Genomic DNA, 23,664 nt, shown 5'->3' with positions numbered 1-23,664 from the left:
ACTACTGGGGTCAGGTTAGGCATCTATGTCCTCTAGATGCCTCCTCCGGTGGATCATATAATCTGTCCTAGTCCTCATGGGACACATACATACATGCAAAACTAGTTTCTATCCTACTGTAATTAAGTATGCCCACTACCTCTAGTGAATCTCGAAGGAAACACAATATCTGGTGAATCCAGAAGGAAACACAATCTAGTGAATCTCGAAGAAAACACAATCTGGTGAATTATGAAGGAAACAAATCTGGTGAATCCCAAAGGAAACATAATATTGGATATGGATTCCAAATATAGAGATAACAAATTTTAACCCAAATCCAAATGGGTAATCAAACCCTCAAAGATCAAGCAAAATCTTGCCCAAAATTAATCAATCGCTTACTCAAAACAAAAGTCCAGTGGTGCAGGCGGATTTCGGCGACAAACAGGGTTGGCGGCAATGAAAGCAGCCAGCGACAAGAGGACTTGCGACTCGGATCTGGGCGGTCGAACGACTTCGGCGGCTCGGATCTGGATGGAGGTGGACGACTGAAGAATGACTACTAACGGTGCTCGACGGGCTCTGATGCGAACGACTAGGGGGAGTCGCGACGGCTAAGTGGCGTGGGTCGTCTAGAATGGCGTAAGGCTGGCGGAGCGGCAAGCTCGGACCGATAGCAGTCTGGACGATGGCTGAAGAGACCAGCGGCTGGGTGATGGTTGAAGGCAGCGGGAACAAAAAAAATCGAGGGGGGGGGGGGCTGGTCGCGTAAGGAAGAAGAAGAGAAAATGAGGGGTTTTATAAAATAATAATAATAATAAACTAAAAAGGAAATAAAAATAAACTATATTTTATTCTTTTCCTTTTTCCACTTTATACTATTAAATTTCTTTTCCTTCCCAAAATGAAATTAATTCCTTCCATTAATTTTCAAATTGAATAATTTCACGCCAACAATTAAATTCCCGCAATTACACTTGAAGTCCAAAATTCCAAAAATGCCCTTCAATAATAAAAATTATTGAAATTACATTATTACTAAAAAAAATGCGGGGTGTTACATCTCACGTCCTCAAGAGTTCACATCGTGAGATCCATGCTCAGCTTCGTGTTGATTTTCCTCGACTGCTCCATTCGAAAAGTGTTTGTTATTGGGGTTGATGCCCTAAAGTCTCGTGTCCTGTAGTTTGTAAACAGTTTATACGAACGTTTGTATTGTATAATATATGATATTTACTTCACATCTTGTTTTTACTCAGTTGTATGTTTTATTTGCTTTACCAAAAACCAATAAACTTAAAATTCCTGGTTATCTATATGTAACTTAAGCATGTATGTGGTGACATACAAGTGGATCATGTCTTGAGTGATAACCAAAATGGTTTGTAGTATATGGATAGAGGAGGGAAACCTTATCCTGGTAACGCTATGGATGCGGCCTGCTTTGTGGAATGGTCACAAGTGTTGTGACTTGTCACAGATGGTCTGATCCTGATCATTTGTGTAGGGGACATGCGAGTGGGGACATCCTATACAAAGATTTTGTATAAGACTTGACCACAAAGTGTTAACGTCTCGTTATATAACATCGTTCATGATAGGGACTTCACTTCACTAAGATGACCATAGGTAACATGACCTCAAGTGCTGATTCCGGGGCTTGAACGATGTGGCGCCACATACCTTCTCTTGGCCTAAGAGGTGTTCACACATAGTTGGACTATGTTGTATTGTTCATTAGAGGAATCAGTGGTAGTTAAGGAGTGAGATGTAACTACAGGGGCAAAACGGTAATTTGGCCCAACTGTACTTACGAGCATCTGTGAAGGGTCATCGTACTCATGATTGGTTATATCCGATGGATACAGAAATATATCTGTGGTAAGAAGAGTTCAGCTATTGGTCTTTAGTGGAATACCTGACAGTTAACGGATGGTGGATCTCGTGGCTAAAGAGTTTAGTCAGCTATTCACATACCATTGGAGCTTCGAGCCATAGGTCCATTAGGTCCTCTGGGTAGCATGGATAAAGTCGAGAATCAATGTTTGGGTCAATTTGAAATGTTCAAATTGACAAGAGGGAGTTCGATTATATATGATATAATTGAACTGGTTAATTTTACATGATATAATTGGCTAAATGTACAAGATACATTATTTTGAGGGAAATTAGTTATAAATATGATTTATATCAAGTGGAAGAGAAATTACTATAGTAGATATGTGATATCAAACTATAGAGTAAGAATATAATTTGATTATATTCATTTATTATTAAATTGGTTAATTATGAGATAATTGACCGAATTACTCTCCTCAATCTTGCGTTAGTGGGAGCATCCGCATTCAGTTATGGTAACCGATGAATAAAATAAAAATTTGTTTCTTTTGGCAAAAACATTCGAAAAAATCGCAATCGGTGTGGAAATGTAAATGATCGCCTAGCTTGAGAGCTTATACGATAGAGTCTTATCCTCTAAACGATCGCACACCAGTGTCTAAACGATCGCATAATAGGCCGCGTTTTCTAAACAATCGTATACATTTTACTAGACGATCGCTTAATAAAACCTACACGATCGTGTAGCTATGTCTAAAAGATAAGCATCCCTGCTATACGATAGCCCTTTCTCTCCCACTAGCTTATCGTCTACACGATCTGTCTTTCCTCCTACCTCTACCAAATTCACCAAAGACCATACTTTGGATTCTCACTCCGAGAATACCAAGGGCTCCAATTGGTGGTTTCGTCCCCGCTGCTTACTTGTTCGTGCTTGTTCGTGTTGCTGTCGTTCGTGTAGATGATCGTGCTGCCACAATCGACTGATTTGCTAGGCGATAGAATTCTATAGAGGTTCTTCTGCTGTATTAAGTTCATTTTGAAGAGAATCTTCAACTGGCATAAGAACTCATTCCCTTGTATTTTATTTATCAAAGCATGTCGCTAATTAGTGTAATTTGCATAACTATCTGTTAGAATGTATATGTTGTATTTTGATCATGATGAAATCGAAAAGATCCTAACGCGCTCATGGATGCACTTCGTTAAGATTTCCTTCAATCGGTATCAGAGTCAGGTTCTGATATTCTAATTTCATTGTTGCAATGAATTACATATACATTATTGGTGGGTGCATGTCTGCTCTGTTTAATCGTTAAATTGTTGTGGATGTGCAGATTAATGGAGTTTTCTGGGATGTATGCCTCGGTTTGATTTAATTCTTTTACATTTTCGGTTGATTGTAAAGGTCCCTGCGTTTTTGGGCATTAATAACCGTTATCGAGCCTGTAATTCAAAGTCTGTTTGAGTCTTGAGTCGTTCATGAAGAATATCGGAGCAAGGGTTGCAGTTCTTTGAGGAAGGAGACGATCAAGGGTTGATCGGGTCATGTAGACGATGGGGTAAGCGATCGCTGACTATCGGGTCGTGTAGACGATAGGAGATTCATGTATCATTTAATGCATGTGCACACTAGACGATCGTTTAGCTCAACAAGTTTTATCGCTTAGTAACTGACTAAATGATCACTTAGCAATGCACATAAATCGTTTACCTTTCGTCGCATTAAGCGATCGCCTAGACGATCAGGCTTCGCAGGCTCATCGTCGTCTAAGCGATCATTTAGCTTTTGCACCTAAAGTCTAGTGCGCGTTGGGCGATCGCCTACCTTCGGCGTTTACTACACGATGGAGTCCTCCTGGTGGTTCAAGACCCGATTTGCCTGTGAACCGGTTCGCTCAATGAAAAATGTAATAGATAGGGTTATTTCATTCTGATTTTTTGTGAAGGCTCATCCCGGTCCATTAATCCTTGGTCTATTACATGCGATGTATGTTTTTTTATATGTCATATGGTATCCATATATAGTAAATCCCACCTTAGGTTATTCATTGGTCATGCATCATCTCTTTATTGTAAATGTTATAATTTAGAGAAGCATGATTTAATTATGTAAGAGCATGCTCATGCATCATATAATATAAGAGTTATATTTATGCATGCATAAAAAGAATTGACATGCATCATCTTTATATTATAATTGTTATAGTATAAGGGTGAATGGAAAGCATGTTTGCTTGGTTATTACGCGTATATAAAAGTTATGTATAGTAATGGCCGGGCATTGCATGAAGCATGACACATAGGTTACTTTATAAATGTTATAACACCTTGTTGTGCGCAATGATTTTTAGTTGTTTCTTTTTAAAAGTTAAAGAGAAATTAGAACTAAAAGAAATAAGAAAGACATGCATGCTCACTTAGGTTTAATTCATGTTTTAAAATGTTTAAAACTTGGATCACATAGACCTAAGATCACGATTCTAATATGATTAGCAACCCAAAGGCTTTAATCTTTTTCATCAGTTTAATAGAATTAAATTGACTAATAAAAGGTTAAAGTGTAGCAAATCTATCTATAAGGAACCTTTTGTCTAAGGCGGATTTTGTCTAGGCTAGGGTATTTAAGTTGACGGAAATGTAACACCCCTAACTGGGAACTTATCTAGAAAGGTGAATTAGATAGATTTGATGCATGCATGCAAGTTAAGGACAGTCCATTAAAGTGTTTAAATGTGACTACTTGAACTTGTTCATATTTCATAGACAAACGTTGTTTATGAGCAGAGTTTTACAAAGATGACTTAGACTAAAATCAGTAGCCGAGTTGTCTAGATTAATGAACCCCTAGGTAGAACAATAAGTGGGAGGTACTTGGGACATAAGATGCTTCACTTAAACCTTTCACATTTCTCTTAAATAGTCCACACCGTGAGATCTACCCTCGGCCTCAAGGCACCTTTGGTGTGTCCCCCTAACGGATGGTGTTTGGGTAGGTCAATATTAAGGTGGATGGAAAGAGTGTTCATAGTAAGTGGGAGTGGGAAGTGTGACAGCATATCCCTTGGTCTCCCTCGTTGGATTGAATAAAGTTACTGCGCATCGCCTCGAGGCACCCTAAGAATGTCCCCCTAAAGGATGACAATTTTGCACGTTTCTTTATTTGATTTCCTATAAGAGGATAAGGTAACTTAGTCTCTTGACCTAGCTAGTTGTTAACCGCGGCGATCCCCTCGGAGGGTTGTAACATATGATTTGGAACAACTCACGCTTCAGTAAAATGAATAGGGTCTTATAGTTCCGTCTTGGGTATTAGTCGTCTATTTCGGAGGCATACTCATATCGTTTTGTAAGATCTGAAAAATGGAAGGTCTAACTTACAAGACTTACTAAGTGTTAGTAATGATCTTGACCGAAAACGATAACTAAATGACTATCGAAATATGAGTTATTTTGGAGATAGTATTTGGTCAAGAATTGTATTGCTTTTGTGAAGGAATTCTTGGCTGCCCATCGGTAGCATTTGTTCTAAATCACTTGAGTATCATTGCAAAAATAATGATTATGGGTACATTATCACTTTGCTAAAACTTGACTGGATTTAAAAGCAATTCACTTATAAAATTTGTTTATCATTTCATAATGATGAGTTCAATTATACAATTCTTGGCTTCGGATAAACTAATCGGGGATAACTATGTGAATGGAAATCGAATTTGAACACGATACTTACGATAAACGATTTGAGATTTTTCTTAACGGAGGAATGTCCTCCCATTCCTAGCTCTAATTCCAATCGAACTGTTTGGGAAGCATTTGATAGATGGATCAGGGCGAATGATAAAGCTTATGCTTATATTCTCGCCAGCTTGTTTGATGTGTTGGTGAAAAAACATGAGGATATGAGTACTTCCAAAGAGATTATGGAATCTCTGAGAGGGATGTTTGGACAACCGTCCTTCACCTCGAGGCATGATGCTATCAAATACATTTACAATAGTCGCATGAAATGGAGGACCTCAGTTCATGAACATGTCCTAGACATGATGGTCCACCTTAATGTGGCAGAAGTAAACACGCTATGATGGATGAGAGAAGCCAAGTTGGTTTTATTCTAGAATCTCTTTCGAAGAGTTTACTGCAATTCTAGATGAATGCATTGATGAATAAAATTGAATACAACTTGACCACTCTGTTGAATGAGCTGTAGGCTTTTCAGACTATATTGAGAACTAAGGGTCTGATACCAGAAGTAAATTTTGCTTCTGCTGAGAAGAGAGCAACGTCCTCCAAGCCTGATGTTGCCTCCTCTTCGCAGACTAAGAGTATTCCAGCGAAGAAAGACAAAGGGAAGAAGAAGCCTGCTGACAAGAAAAGCACGAAAAATGCTACAGAGAAAGGGAAATATTTCCACTGCAACGAGGTAAGGCACTGAAAGAGAAATTTCCCTAAATATCTTGCAGAATAGAAAGCAGAGAAAGCTAAACAGGTAACTTAGTTCCTGAAGACCGCTTACTCAGCTTGATTAGTGGGAGAAGTTTCTGCTGATGTTGATTTTACTACTTTTGTAAATCTTGTAATGAACATATTGTACATATTTTTGTTTTGAATGAAATGTTCATTTCAGAAAATATGTTCGTTCTATCTCATAGCAACTTCTGTTAAGAATAAAATTGTTAAAAGCCATTTGCAAATATTCAGATATTTAAAACGGATAGATCGAAGTATAATAAGTTTAAAAGATTTCTAGATCTAACTCTTAACAAGAGTTGTTAAGATAGGTCAGACGCATCTTAATCAAAGAGTTGAGAGTACCTCAATGTAGTGGGAGGAAAGTGTGCTTCCTGGTCATTATTGAGAATTAGATACATTCCCCATATAGTTTAATAAGAAATCTATTGTACACTAATATGTTTACAATGATTCTCTCAACTAAAGTGTTTAAGAATCATCTAGTAAGACTAGAAATACCGGTTAAATAATCTAGGGCAAGTGGGAAAAATATTGAGTATGGGATACCGAATGGTAAACCATGAGTATAGGATGCCCTAGTTTATTGTATTTCTCTATATAACATAGAGACTCATTCTTATATATCGGATATATAAGTTACCACTGGAGTTTTAGTCCAACTGAGTGGTAAACCACGAGTATGAGATGCCCTAGTTTATTGTATTTCTCTATAAAACTTAGAAACTAAATCTTATATATCGGATATATAAGTTACAACTGAAGTCCTAGTCCAAGTGGGAGTTTGTTGGGTTTTATGTCCTAAAACTCGTGGTTTCTAAACATAGAACTTATTCTGAAAATTCAATAAGTTGTTATTGAATATATTGTTTTTTAGAAATCCAATAAACCTAAGTCCCTTGACTATTACATGAGTACTTTAACTTTATGTGAAGACATACAAATGGATCAGGTTCAAGTAAATAGTCAAAATGATCTATAGTATATGAATTAGGTTGGGTGCCTTATTCTGGTAACACTATTGGATGTGGCCTACTCTGTAGTTGTTACAAAGAGTTGTAAAGTACTACATACGAAGTGATCCTAATTCGTGCATGTTGGGACATGAGGAATGGGGACATCTGATGACATGCATAAATGCATGTCATCTTAGGCCTTTTATTTAGAATTATGAGGGCTGTTAAGCAGAATATGCGGCAATTATGTTAGGAATTCATGAGAAAATGAGCTTGTGGCGTTCGGCATTGAGAATCTTGGCTAACCCATTATTATGCGTTATTATGTGTTCAATTGTCTATTTTTGTAGCTAACGCAGGAAGTGGACGCAAACGCGAAAGCCAAGTTACTGCATAGACGATGCATACGAAGAAACTCTCCATCGCAAAGGCGAACGCATACCATCAACGTAAGTGGTTGGTCGCATTAAGCAATGTAAGCTATTGTTCACTAGAGATAGGAATAATTTTGCGTCAGCCCAGTTTATGTGGTTACCTTGTCTTATGTATATGCTCATCACATCTTTAGAGCTACTCAGGAGAGAGTCTAAAGAAAGAACCTAAAACTCGAGAGAGCTAGGTTAGAATCGATGCTCGAGAGAGCTAGATTGGGTTTGCATAAGCAAAAATGGGGAACTTAGGAATAAGCTCCATTTGCTATTACACAGTGTATGCACCCTACGGAGAGGACAATGGTTGCGTCCAAGAAGTAGGATATGGTGGCGGTATGCGGTCATCTCGACCCTTTTGCATACACATCGCATACGTCCTAGATTTAGGCTTTTAGTGTGTGTAGCATGATCGCATAGCTTGCGTTGGCTGAGGTTTCCCTTGCGGTCACTCTTAAGGGTTGCGATGAAGACATCTCCACATTTTATCTATTTTTCCATCCACTTACTTCCCGTTAAGAGTTTTCGTGTCTCTACCTCTCATTCATACTTCTCATTGCATTGTCTGTTAGTTAGAAGTAGGAGTAGTGTTAGCATAAAAACCCCTCCATCATTCTTTTATTCAACCGCCACATGCACATTACCACATACGTCTAGCTACAAGTCCCTGAGTTCGACCTCGGATCACCCAAGAAACTTGCGTTCGCGTTATACTTGGCATGAGCACAAGAAATCTTGTGATGGGAACGCATGGTCCTTGCAACATTTGTTAACGCATATTGCAAGTCCAACGCATGACCACCGATGCGTGATAATCAATGCATACATTAAGAACATGCATCGCATATTGCGTCCACGTAATTTTAGTCGTCAAGTAATTGATAACTAATTTTTCGTCATCAACGTCCTATGCAAATGAGTTTTGTGCAAGATCGGACCACGAAACCAGTCACTCTAACTTTATAACGCTGCTTACTGTTTAAGACTGACTATTTCAAAGCGATGACCTAGGTAACTTGACCTTAATCCTAAGCTAACTATGAACTCCTGTTTATTCGGGATTATCCTTTGTTCTGTAAACGGTGAGAGTAGACCAACTGCCTCTGCTCAATAAACTTCCCATTTTGGAGATGAGACCGAATGAATAGCTGGGGACATAGGGTGCAAGACGAAATTTACACCTACCTGATTAGGGTTAGTAAAGAGGTTGTACCCTTCAAGTGCTGATTCTAGGACTTGAACAAGAGGCTTCACCCTTTCATTGGCCTGAGAGGGATTCGATTTGTTGATTGGATCACAAATCAATTGTTCATTAAGGGATCAATGGGACTTAAGGAACAAGAGGTAATTTCGGGGGTAAAACAAAGATTCGACCCAACCGTTATTATGAACAACCTGTGAAGGGTTATCTTACTAATCATGGTTATATCGAGTGGACATAATATATCTACAGTGAGGGGAGTTCAGCTATGGGCTTTAGTGGAATTACTCATTAGTTAACGAATGAGGGTTAGATAGGTCTAATGAGTTTAGTCGATTAATCTCGAATTGTTGGAGCCCATGACCTATAGGTTCGCGAGGTCCCCCTACTAGCTCGTAAATGGATTAGCTCTAGAATAGCGTGATAAGTTAATTTGAAGTGTTCAAATTAGAATTAAATGAAATTGAAGAAATAATATTTAAATATGATTTAAATATATGAAGATGGAATTGAGTAAAATTAATTTAATATTTAATATTAAATTAATTAGAATTATTTAAATTGTTTAAATAATTATTTATTAATTTTATAAAGAAAATTAATTTATGAAATTAGTTTTTTAAAATTAATAATATTTCCAATTTTATTAATAAAATTGATTTATGAAATCATTTTTGATAAATTGAAAAAGAAGGAAAAACACAATAATGGAAAATTGATTTCTCCATTGTCTTTTTCCAAGTAGCTCACTAAACAACCCACCTCAAGCTTCATTAACTCCAAGCATGAGCTGCATCTCATGTAGAAAATCTCTTTGCATGACTGTCTGCAATATATTGAAGAGATTTGAGTGATTTTGAAGTAATGCAACTGAAAGAATTTATCTGAAAAATTCGAGAGAAGAAGTTGTTCTTCACGTTAGGTTGCTGCTGTGAGTTAATCTCCAAATTCCCTTAATTCAGGCTTATTTTGAGTCTCACTACTCAATCTAGAGCACCAAGAAGATAGTAGGGAAGATCTTGGGGTGATCTACTATAAGATTCAGAGGAGATTTGCAGCTGGATTCAAGCTTAGAGAAAGTTCTTCAAAGGTATGTCATGAAACCCATTTATTTATGCTAAAACTTGCTTTCATTTCTACCAAAATTAATGAATTAGAGTGCTTATGGATCTTGGTCACTTCCACTGCATGATGGTACATTCCAACAGATTCTATGTTCTATCATATAGTTTTGGAATCTTAAGTCCATATACTATCCACCACGATCAAATCGTGGTGTTTTTATCTTTTTACCTAACAAGTTTTTCACTTCAGTCTTATACTCCTTGAACTTTTCAAGAGTTTCAGACTTATATTGTATTAGGTATAGATACCCAAATCTAGAATAATCATCTATGAAAGAGATGAAATATTTATACCCTCCTCGTGCTCTTACATTCATTAGACCACAAAGGTCTGAATGTATAAGCTCAAAGGTTTCTTTGGCTCTATAACCTTTTCCAGTAAAAGGTCGTTTGATCATTTTCCCTTCAAGGCATGACTCACATACTGGTAAAGAGTTTTTTTTCTAAACTATTTAGAAGTCCACTTTTCACCAACCTCTCAATCTTATTAAGATTGATGTGACCTAACCTTAGATGCCAAAGATGGGCATTTTCTTTAGGAGAAATTCTCAGTCTTTTTACAGTTGTTACTGTTTTGAACATTTTAGTATTAAGCACAAATTTTATGACTAATGACCTTAGTACATACAAGTTATTTTCCATTGAACCAAACCCTAACTCCATTTCATTCTTAAAAATAAACACTTTATTCTCAGAGAAAGATATAGAATATTTTTGTTCAATTAGACATGAAATAGAAATTAAGTTCCTCTTGATCTGAGGAACTACATATACGTCATCTAATAACATATATCATTTCTTATCCAAAAATAACTTAAACCTACCTACAGCAACAGCTGAAATGGCCTCACCAGTACAACTCTAAGAGTCATCTCTCCAGCTTCCAACTATTTCCAGGAATTAAATCCTTGATAGGAAGAACACACGTGGTTAGTAGCTCCTGAATCAATTATCCAGGTAGAATCATCATTCTTTACTAAGCACGTCTCCAAGACAAATAAATCAAATTTATTTTCTTTGGAGTTATTCCTTTTCTGGAGAGTGGTGGGATCAGTTCCAGAACCTAAGTCATAAACTCCAAGTTTCATCTCAAACGACAATCCTCGTCAATGAACTTCACCAGAGTTGGCAATGATTGCTTTATCTGTTAGTTCTTTGACATTCAATATGGACTAGAGATTATCTTGGGAACTGATACTACTGGTTTCATTGTCATCAATCTTTCTTTGCTTGAATTGTGAGAATATTCGCTCAAACAATTCTCACATTGATTCCATGATCTCATGTGCAATGACCGTGTTCTCAAACCTTTCGGCCAACGCATCAGGTATCCTTGCCAAAATGTGAACTCATGCATTAGAATTAGCCTTCATCCACACATCATATACATTACGAACATTTCATGGTGCATCAGGGGTTAGGACCTGAGAACAATCCTCAGTCATGAAAATTTCGAGGTCACCACGAAAAACATTTTAATGGATTTTCCACGTCATGTATTTGAAATCAGTCAAACTAGAAAAGGCAACTAACGAAAAAACGCTAATTGACATATTTACTAGAAAATAAACACATTAATCTACATTAGATTTAAGCATAGCTCTTAAAAAATCCAATCAGTTTTAGCAAAATCTAAATGAACACCATTTAACATCTGATTTTACAATGATGCTTCAGTGATTTAGGACAAAAGACACCAAAGGGCAGTCAGTTGTCCCATCACTAAATTGAGACACTCTCAACCAATCATTACACCATAATAACTCTTATTTCTATAACGATCAGTCATCATTTATTTGGTCAAGAAATCATTAACTTGCTTAATAATTTTTTGTAAGTGTGACCCTTCATTTTAGATCTTACAGTTCTACCCCAATAAGCCAGTCGAAGGGAAAAACCAATTGGGACAAAAACTAAAGCGATCCTATCCATTTATGGAGTTCACCTTGATATTGACATACTGCACAAAGCATCTGAAGGGGGGCGCTCCCAGGGCGCATCAAGGTTGTGCAAGAAGGTCCCACGGTGCAAACTAATGAAATAGATCATAGAACATGTTGATACACATCTCTCTCCCACTTACTATAAATACTCTTTCCATTCACCTTGATATTGACATATGCAAACACCATATGAAGGGGGATGCTCCCAGGGTACCTCAAGGGCAAGTATGAGTCTGAGTGGAAAAATGACGTATCATATACATCTTTTCCTCCCATTGAGTATTTTAACAACCTAGGTTTGAATTTACTTAGGAAAAATACGACTAATTATTTTTACTAAGTGATTGTTTAAGTTTGTCCAAAAATAACATTTACTTTGGAAAGTTAAACAATTTTGATTAATATTCGCTGACCACTTTAACAAATGTTAATCAATCATGCTTGTAGCAAATCTATCTCATTCACCTTTCCAGGTAGGTTCCCAGGTAGGGGTGTTCCGTTTCCGTCATCTTAGGTACCCCAGCCTAGCCAGAACCCGTCTTATAGGTTCCTTATAGATATATTTGTTGCGAATTTAATCTTTTATTAAAATTAATTTAATCCTATTAAATCGATTAAAAAAGATTAATCTAATTTCTAATCTCATTAGAAATTTATGAACTTAGGTCTATCTCAATCATATTTTAAAATTATTTTAAAAAATGATTTTACCTAAGTTTGCATGAAATTCTTAGTTATTGATTTTAATTTCTAATTTCATTTTATAACTCTTATAAAGTAAATTAAACAAATTAAAGTCACATCAATTGACATACTTTATAAAATTATAACGTTTATAAGATTACCTAAAGTAATGTCATGCATCATGCAATGTTCATTTCATTACTACATATACATAACACTTATATATATCAAAGTAATGAAATTAAATAACATGCATCACATGCATACATTCAAACTATATATTATAACGATTATAATATAAATGATGCATGGTTATGTTATTTATGCATGCAAGCATATAGTATAACAATTATATTATATGATGCATGAGCATACTATAAAATTAAATCATGCATATACATATATTATAACACTTGTAATATAAATGATGCATGAAATTAAATGCATAATCTATGGTGGGTTTTGATTCTATATGACATACAATATGACATATAAGAAAAATCATACATCATATGTATATTTACACTAACAGTTGATGGACCGGATAAGACACCTAAAAGTTTTTTTTTTTTTTTTTTAAAAAAAAAGGCTAACTATTACCTAAGCAAGAGTCCTCTGGTTCGAAACAGGTGAACTAGGCCTAATGAACAATAAGATTCCACTTTCTATGATCGTATCATATCTTCAATCATTTATAAAATTCAACATTTTATTTTCTTTAACAATATTATACTCTATACTATTTGCTTCAATATTATGTATGGAATGAGTTGTATGACTTTCAAAACCTCTAGATAAGTTAACTGGCTCTCCATGATATACCCATTCACAGTATGAGGGAGATATTCCATATGTTATAGATATCGCTCCACAACATCTAACTTTTCCCACATTAAATTTATACAATTCTTGCATGTGTTGGGAATGTCCTAAAACTCACAATTCATAAACATTCTATTTATCAATAAAATATTATTGGGTATTTTATTCAATAAAATTGTTGATATTGCATTCTATTATGAACATCCAATAAAAAAATCCATGGTTATAGTATGAATACTTTAACTTTATGTGATGACATAAATAGGATCAAGTTATAGTATGTAGCCTAAATGGTCTATAAGTATATGGATGAAATTAGATATCTCATCTTGATAACACTATTGGATGTGACCCATTTTTGTATGCTAATACAAATGATGTGATCCACAGATCATTCATGTAGAGACATGTGAGTGGGGCATCCTATGAAATGAGTTTGTATAAGACTGGACCTCGAAATTGTCACTTTTCTTTATAACGACCGTTTACTGTTAAAACTGACTATTTCAAACTAAAATTACCTAGGATAACTCAATCTTAATCCTGAGCTAACTATGAACTCCTATTTATTCGGGATTATCCATTGATCTGCACAGGTGAGGGTAGTCCAACAATACTGGTCAATAAGCCTCCCATTTGAGGATAAGACCGGATAGATAGCTGGGGACATAGCCTTGAAAGAAGAAATCCACTCCTATATGTCTTAGGGTTAGCAAATAGGTTGTTCTCTTAAGTGTTGACTCCTTGTCTTGAACAACAAGGCCCCGCCCTCTCTTGATAGAGATAGACATGATTCATAAATGGTATTATGAATCAGTTGTTCAATAGAGGGTCAGTGGGAGCTTAAGGAGCAAGATGTATTTACAGAGGTAAAACGGTAATTTTGACTCAGCTGTAAATACGAACGACCTGTGAAGGATCGACTTACCGATTATGGTTAAAATAGATAGAAATACATCTATAGTGAGGAGAGTGCAACTATCGAACTATAGTGGTGTGTCTTGATAATTAACGAATAGTAATTAATTCAGTTTAAAGAGTTTAACCAATTAATTACAAATCATTGGAGCTCATGATCTGTAAGACCATTAGGTCCCTCTACTAGCTCATAAACTGGATTAATAAATTGAGTATTATTGGATGAAATTTGAGATTAGGATTATGAATTTGAAATGTTCAAATTCAATTTAGGGTTTCAATTAATTGTATACGATACAATTGAAACGTTTAATTTTATCGAAATTAAACGAAACTAGAGAATCAATTTATATTTAAATTGTGATTTAAATGTTAATTATATGAAATTGAAATCATAATAATGAAATTGATGTTTTGTTAATTTAATATTAAGATATTAAATTAATAAATTAATTAAAATTAGTTTTATTTAAAATTAATTAATTGAATTACTTTTATAAAAAAAACCAATATTTAAATAAATGAGTTTATTTAAATATAAAATTTTTTTATTTAAAAATCAATTTTGATTGATTTATAAAAACAATTTTAAATTGAACAAAGTGAGGTTTTTCAAGAATTGGGAAAAACTCACTATGGTGCCAATCACCTAGCTCAATCATATTCCATTATGATTCACTCTTAATTATTGTAGTAATAGTTGGCCTACATGCAGACCATCTCCATGCATTATCGGAGCTTATAAATTAAAGCTCAATGCTGAGAAATAGATAGCTATGTTGTAATTTTAAACCAAAATTCTACTGAAAGTGAAAACCCTCTTCTTTCTTTTAAATTCATCTAAGTCCAACTCAATTTGAGTGTTTCTACCACACAATCATCACTTGAGATTAGTAGAGAAGATCTTGGTACCGGTCTACTTGAAGATTCAAGCTCAAATTTGTGGATATCTTGCTGAATTCATGGAGTTTTCATCAAAGGTAGTGAATAACTTAAACCCTCTTGTAAACTTGTTATGAGTAGCATGTTTTAAACTCAATTAAGAATAGTTAGATTGCTTATTGATTTTGAATTCTTTCGTTGCATGTTATCTAACTCCTTCAGCATGAACATCTTATTCGTCAGGAATCATTAACATGAAACTTCGTCACATTTAGAAACTAGGATACTCATTCTCTATACTCCTTCGATAACTTATTTCTAAGTTTAATCCATTTTTTGTCCATCTTTAAAAATAAACCTTTTCTGACCAACTTGTAATCCAAAACAAATTATAACCTACATTATTTAGATAATTAATAGTACAAAGATCAAATTAAAATAGTTTAATAGATAGTGGTTCATGAATAAAGAGAATGGGGAATAAAATCTCATCACATTATCTTTTCATTCAAGGTAAAATGTAATCAAGCCTTACTTTCTTTGAGCAAAGCTATGTCTTATAAAAAATAATAATAATAAATAACTAATCACTTTATGCCAAAAATTAAAATTATTAAACTTATGGGGTTACGAAAATCATGCTCAACAAGCAAACTAAACAAATCTCATTAATTAACATCGAAACAAATCTCAATAGAAGTCACAAACACCTTATCAACAAAGCTACAGGACAATAACATAGCAAAAGAAATTGGGAGAGGGTCAAAAGTATAACCATCTTCTAGGAACATCATAACACTTCCAAAATCCTAATTTCAAGAGGTAGAGAAAGAGAACATGTTACACAAAAGATAAAGATCATTCAAAAGCTTTTCTATACTACCTCTTTGGTAAATCAAAATCTTTCAATGAATGATAAACTACTACATTACCCTCAAAATACTTTTTTTTTTCCCATGGATCATGGGTCCAATTACAGATTGAGGTAATATTACAACTTTATAAGAAACACCCCAATCCAACAAGTATGGTTCATCCCATTTATTCTTTCCTTTCATTACCTTTTCATCCTACAAATATATTCATCAAATTCAATGTCAAAAGGAGATTAATGCTAAATTAATTTACAAAACTCTTCATGTGAAAATCAATTTATTTATTTATTTACTTACATTTTAAATTACATGACTAAAAAACATAACATTAGAAAATGTTTTAAAGAGTGCCGTTCTATTAAACACAAAGATTGAAGTAGAAACATTTAAATTGTCCAAAAAAAAAAGGAAAATTTTATTAAATTTTAAGAGTAAGAAAATAAATAAATTTAAAAACCACAATGGCAAAAGTAAAAAAGTTGAGAAGAATATTTTGGTAAATTATTTGCTAGTTTAGGCATCAAGGGCAGAAAGATATTTTGAATTCTCAATTAAATTTCCTTGTGCCATGATGACTTTGTTGAAATTCAAAAACTATTTTACAATTTAAAAAATGTATAACTTGAGCTGAGGTGCTTGTCTAATTTTCACTTTGATTCTCTTCCTGTGCATATTTAATTTATTTAATGTGTAAAAAAAAATTGTTTAAACTTGAAAAGAAGGGAATGCTTTTGATGTTTAGGACAAAGATGGGAATGAATCAAATGTCCAAATCAAACATCACATAGAGACAAAACCAAGGAAATCGTTATCTCGAAAATCAAGGAAATATATGCATAAGCTCAATTCCTTCGATATAACTTATCAAAAGTAGAGTCAAAGTTTTGCTCACCAAAAGTAGTTTCCAATGGATGGACGACCAATTGCCTTCAAGATTAAAGGACGAACGGACGATGGACAATAGAAGACAGACAATGAACGATGGACGACAACAGAATGGACGCGACGGATGAACAGCTGGCTTCGATTTGGGGGTTTCTCGTTTGTGTGCTAAGGTTAGAAGAAGGAAGAAGGTAGATCTGGAAATTGGGGGTTCGATTTGGAGGTTAGGGAACTCCCTATCATAACCGTCAAGAGTTCCTACACAACTCTCAAAGAATTATTTAATTCATTCGGAGTTCGACCCGTCCAGATTGGCCTTTCGTTCCCATCTCCCGACGTGCATGGTGAGGCATCAGGAGTTTGGTTGAACTCCAAACGCCTGCTTTTGGTGCGTCGGGAGTTCTTATCAACCGCCAATGAGGCACATACCACGTTGGGAGTTATTGAACACTCCCAACGGCACCCTTACATAGTTGAGAGAGAGACTCTCTCCCGACAATGTATTTCCCAACGATTGTTTTAGGTATCAGGAGAGTTCCTTTTTCTTGTAATGTTGATTGATATTGGATTGATATTTGATTGCTATCTTATTGTCATGTGATTTTTCATTAGATATTAAGTATTTTGTGATTTTTATTTTACTGTATTATGATTGCTATTTGATTTCCATGGTTAGTAAAATTTGCAGTTTTCTACCTTTTAATTTCATGGTTGGTATTATGATTTTCCATCATAAACTACTTAGTATCAATGTGATGATTTCTAAGTGATATTTAATAAGTAATTACTAATGATATACCCAATCAAGTTTATACACAATTTTGATAGATTGCTAAGTTATACTCCATAAGTTGTACCTTATTAAAACACGGTATATCAATGTATTAAATTACTAAGTGATATACATAATATAAGGTATATCAACATCGTAAATAGGCATGTGATATAATAATGATAGATATGCAATACAGAAAAGTTTGGTAATCATTCATAGTGGCTTTACAGTTGGATACATTATCGATAAGAAACTACATGATAGTATGAAAGTTTAACCTGGAATATAAGATAACAATTATATACATCATTGTTTAGTATGTTATCAATAAAAAACACAAAGTCTAACATCAAAGTGCAAAAATCCTCAAAAGAAAAACATCTCATAATTTTCTTTTTTATCATTCATTCTCCACTTCAGACTTATCTTGTGAAGATTTTTTCGTTTACATTCTATTCTCAACAACCTAAAAGAAATGGAGAATGAATTAGACATAAGCATAAGATTGTAATCAGATAGCAATCGAAGGCAATTAGATGACAATATATCAAAAACTACTAACTATGTGACAAAATAGAAGGTAATCAAATGTCAATCAAATGGCAATATTAGAAACTACTAAATATGTTTAAAAAAATAGAAGGTAATCAGATGATAATCAAAAGGCAATTAAATGACAATATCAGAAACTACTAACTATGTGTCAAAGAATAGGACAGCAATCAAACAACAAATGACAATTTCAAAAACTACACAGGAAAAAGAAGTTTACGAGTATTTTTCGCTTATTAGATATTATCTTACAGAAGAAGAAACTGTAATTATCCTCTCATTCTATTATAGCCTTTACACATTTAAATACTCAAACTTCAGAAAATCAGCCTTTTTCATTGATCTAATATACTAATTAATATCCCACATCGCGCAGCATGCTCAGTAAAGAGATATATAGAGAAAAATGCGAGTTGCTACAAAAGAACTTCACATGCTTACGAGCTAAATTCCACCACTAACAAGAGACTGAAGCATGGACTTTATATAGCTGGGATGATTCGACCCCAACCCAAATTGTAGTTGCTCAACTCTTTCAAAAAGCATTTTTTTTCTTGCTTCATCCGAAGCATAGATCCGGTTTGAAAAATCTCTAGCTTTAAAGATTCTACAATCCCCAAAAATGAAAATTAGCGACAATACTACTTGATTCAACGATATGAAAAGTCATTAATTTCATTTTAAGTACATTTTTAGCATATATATACCTTCTAGGAATCACCATGTGATTTACAATAACTTGCTAGATTAATTAAAGAGATGAAAACTAAACCAATGGAAAAGGGATTTTGAGGATTAAAACCCCTCCCCATATAAAGTAACAGAAACTATAGTCAATCATCAATGGAATAATTGCAGAATACTGAATACATGCAGAACATACGAAAACCAAATAAAATTTTTAAAAAAAAAAAAAAAAAAAAACCTACAAAATCTAAAATCACCAAATTAAATGAAAAATACCAGAGCCAAGAATGACTTTAATTTCATCAATGGAAGGGTGAATACTTTTGCCCAAAACAGCCAACATATAGGCCGCAACAACCTTCATCCTCTGCAAATCTCCAAAAAAAAAAAAAAACAGAACGGTTGGAATTAAATACAAAAATATGAACAGAGAAAGGGCAAAAGAGAAGAAGAACATGCCGTTTGAAGATAGAGGTTTTTGATTCCTAAGGTACGTGAGTAGAGACAAGAAAAATCGGGAAGCAACCCTAATTTTTCGTAAAGAAGAAGGTAGTGAAGCGTGAAGTGATTCAAAAGTTGTGGGGGTCTTTTTTACTTTTTCTTTTTAATCCAAATTGGGCCCGGCTTAATAATTTTTCCATTTTAAAAAAGGAATAGCAGTTTTTAAAGTTTTGCTAAAATATTTCAAAATTATAAAAATAGTAAAACAAATTTATATAATAGAAAATACTAATCAGTAAATGACACCCTAAAACAACAAAATTAAGTACAAACGAGAATACAAAGATACACTACTTCAAAAACAATACGAATACCACAAATATATACTCTGCCTAAATATTCTAGAACCACAAATACACAATATCTAAACATTCTACAAGTAAAAATTAAAAATCATCCAATGTGGTCTTTAACGCTTCCAGCTGCCTATAGAACGCATGTATGAAAAGGAAGATGACGACCAGGCAGTGGGGGTCACTCAAAACTGATGGATGTCTACAACGATATACTTCCTCCAGGGTGAGAAAGAGCAAAATTGATTGTACAAGTGAAGTTGTTGTTGGCAAGGGAGTATTTGAAAGAATTGCAACTTCAAGATGATGTGATATTGAAAATTTGATTGTGTTTGACATCAAACCAGTTGTAGAGAGTTTCATTGTTTTCATTCCATGTGACCTTTTTGTCATAGGATCTTTAAAGTCAATTGGTTTTGCGAGCGAAAAACAATGTTCAAAGTAGAAACGTAGGAAACATGTGTGCGAGCGAAAAAGGTTGGCTTCCTGGCGAGGGCAGTCGTCAAAAGCTAACACTACAAGAAATCGAACTTCTCCCGACGTCACAATTCACCGGGAAAGGGTGGAAAATGCATCGGGAGAGCCTCTTCTGATGAATAATGGATCGTCGGGAGTTTGGTTGGGAAAAACTCGTCGGGAGAGGAACTCTCGACGCATGAAACAAAGGCGTCGAGAGTTGTCAAAGAACGCCCGACGCATGTATAGGGCATCGAGAGTTCCTCAAATTGCTGACGCATTATATACGGTGTTGGTAGTTCGAGGAACTCCAGACGCCCTATACATGCGTCGAGAGTTCTTCAACTAACTCCCAACACCTTTGTTTCATGCGTCGGGAGTTCTCGAACTCCCGATGCCTTGTTTTATGCGTTTGGAGTTCGAGAACTCCCGACTGTTTGTTTTATTTGTCGGAAATTACAGAAACTCCCGACGTAGTAAAATATGTGTGGGGAGTTCTTTCATTAGTTGAAAATTGTCATTTAAATATTTTTAATTTATAAGTTGTAATTTTTTTAAAATTTGGTCTGAATAACCTATAAAAAATAATTAACCAATTTAAACAGATTAACATAATAAATAAAACAAAGAAAACAAAGTCCATACTATAACAAAATAAATGAAAAATTACAATATCCTACAATAAAACAAAGTCGATACTAAATAAAAGAAATTTGTTTTCACAAATACATAGAAGAAATAAAATGAAAACAACCTCAATAAATACAAAAAAGAAAACAACGTCTGGAACACAGCATCTTAAACAACCTCAATCGTCCAACTTCATCTTCGAACAACATCCTACAATAAAACAAAAACATTCAAATGTCATCATCTTTAAACATCCACAACACGTTCAAACTTCATAAACAAAACATCCACAAATGTCATAATTGTCCAACCAAACTTCATAAATAAACAAGAACACATTAGAACTTCATAATCGTCCAACCAAACTTCATAAATTTCATAAACAAGAACGAACACACATAAAACTCAAACTTTCTCCCTAAAACAATCTAAACCAATCTCAACCCACCCCCCTCAACACATTAGAACTTCATAAACATTCATAATAAACATACAAAAACTCCAAGTTCAACGACAAAATGAGTATAATCAAACTCTACCCACTCCGTGACAAACATGAAACCTTGCGAATATAAAAAAATACACAAAAACGACAAAAAAACACATTAAAATCTAGTTGTTTGGCTACCATAACTGCAGGATAGCCAACAATTATTTATCATAAAGCTACTTAAGACATAATTACTTTGCTACCATAATTGCATGATTAATTTTAAATTTTAAATAATTTATAATAGGTGATTTGACTTCTTTTGCCCCTAATGTTATTGATTTTTTCCCCCTAAAATAAATCCAAAATTAAGTAAATTGTAACATCCATAATCCACCAAATTGCATAAATTGTAACATCCATAATCCACAATTCACAATAATCCACCAAATTGTATAAATTGTCACATCTATTAATGTAAATTAAGTAATCCATAACCTTAAGAATTAAAAAGGAAAAAAAAAAACTCAATTCACAATAACATCCACAATCCATAATTCATAATTCACGTTAGATTACCAACATGCTAGAAATTAAATTAGCAACATTATTACCAACATGCTAGAAATTAAAAACAATGGCTTAAATTAATATACAAAATAAGAGAAAATAAATGAAATGGATGTGCACGAACCTTGTTGTAAACTTGAAAATAAAAAAATAAAAAAAAAAAAAAAAAAAAAAAAAAAAAAAAAAAAAAAAAAAAAAAAAAACGCAAGCAATGAAGGGGGAAGGTGGCGGCAGACGGCGGCGCGAAGGAGGAATGAGAAGGCGGCGGCACGTCTGTGAAGGGAGGCGGCGCAGGTGGGGGCATGAAGGGAAGAAGGGAAATGGGGCGGCGGGTGTGAAGGGGGAGCGGTGGGGAAGAGGGAAAATGGAGGGAGGGGTTAGGGTTTTAATATAGAGAAGAAGGGGAAAAATGAAGGAGAAGGGGGATCTGACCGATGCCGCCCGACGGTTAGCTCGGAACTCTGACGCCTATTTTAACCGTCAGGAGTTCCTTAGAAACTTCCGACGGTCTCTTACGACGTCGGGAGTTGACGGTGCTTTACGGCGTCGGCAACCGATTTAGGCGTTAGAGGAGCTGATTTTTCTTATAATGTAACCAAGACAATTGAATTCAAGAAAGGGTCAATGATCGCATACATGAGATTGAGAAGGGGATAAAAAGATTTTGGAGCGGCTAAGTGAAAAAGATGAAAAACATGAGATTTAGGGTTTTTTGTTATCTTATGTTGTTAATAATAACAACAATAACAATAATAATAAACTGAAAAATATATATATTACACACATGTTTCAAACATTTAAAGTTTAATTCTCATTTATATGTTTCTTATTAAGTATAACAAGCCATTTTTATATGTTTCTATATAAAAGTTGAAAATATCAAAAATATGGAAAAAAGATCAAATTAATTTGATAACAACATGTATAAAATAATGAAAAATATTTACATACAATTGAATTTGTAACAAATCTAGAGTTAGTTGGATAAAATCAAATTTGATAATAAAAGATAAATTCAAATATAAATTGGAGACAAAAATTAGGAAGTAAATTCAAATATAAATTGGAGAAAAAAATCAAGAAGTTTTTGTAATTCAACAAGGAGTTAGATAAAATCTAATTTGATAATAAAATATAAATTCAAATATAATCCAGAGGAGAAAAATCAGGAAGGGAGTTCGTTTATGTACCAGTACATTGTATTCATAATTCCATTTTCATTTATGATTTAACCGAAAGAAACCTAACGCGTTGTAGAGACATAGCAAAAACAACAAGATTGCAAAAGTGAATACTTATTTGTTTGTCAAAAAGGCAAACTAATGGTATAAGAATAAATAAGATAAAAATAAATAAAAGATGGTTATAAAAATACAAAAATGATAAAATCTAAATGCAATATACAGTTTCCTAGATGATAATATATATAAATATTAAGTAAAATCCTAACCAGGATAAAAAAAAAATTTAATTCGAATTTAAAATAATAAAATAATGTAAAATCTAAAGATATATTATAAATTAAAATAAAAAAATGGTGATAAACAAATTAAAGATTGATTAATTCTGAATATTTTCGAAAATATATAGCTAATTTGAATCAATTAGAGGAAGAAAAATAAGGAAGAGATTGGTTTATTTTAAATCAACTCATGAAGTAGTAGGAAGAAATTGGTTTATTTTAAATCAATTCATGAACTAGTTATCAAAATGTAATTTGAATAACAAAAATAAATTCAAATTCTAAAAGAGGACAAAAATTAG

General features: G+C 34.0%; 1 long non-coding RNA gene across 1 annotated transcript; it reads right to left on the bottom strand.

The window, feature by feature from the left end:
• Positions 1-17,967: 17,967 nt before the first annotated feature.
• LOC120073893 (uncharacterized) lies at positions 17,968-19,615 on the bottom strand. The gene is made up of 3 exons (XR_016528289.1): positions 19,480-19,615; positions 19,297-19,387; positions 17,968-18,247 (listed from the first exon to the last, which is right to left on the bottom strand). It is a non-coding gene; the product is annotated as an uncharacterized LOC120073893 (long non-coding RNA).
• Between the last annotated feature and the right edge of the window lie 4,049 nt (positions 19,616-23,664).

This window comes from Benincasa hispida, chromosome 3, assembly GCF_027475165.1.
Source record: "Benincasa hispida cultivar pf3 chromosome 3, pf3_genome.v1.1, whole genome shotgun sequence".
Taxonomy (NCBI): domain Eukaryota; kingdom Viridiplantae; phylum Streptophyta; class Magnoliopsida; order Cucurbitales; family Cucurbitaceae; genus Benincasa; species Benincasa hispida.
This window is presented reverse-complemented; position numbering and strand designations above follow the sequence as displayed.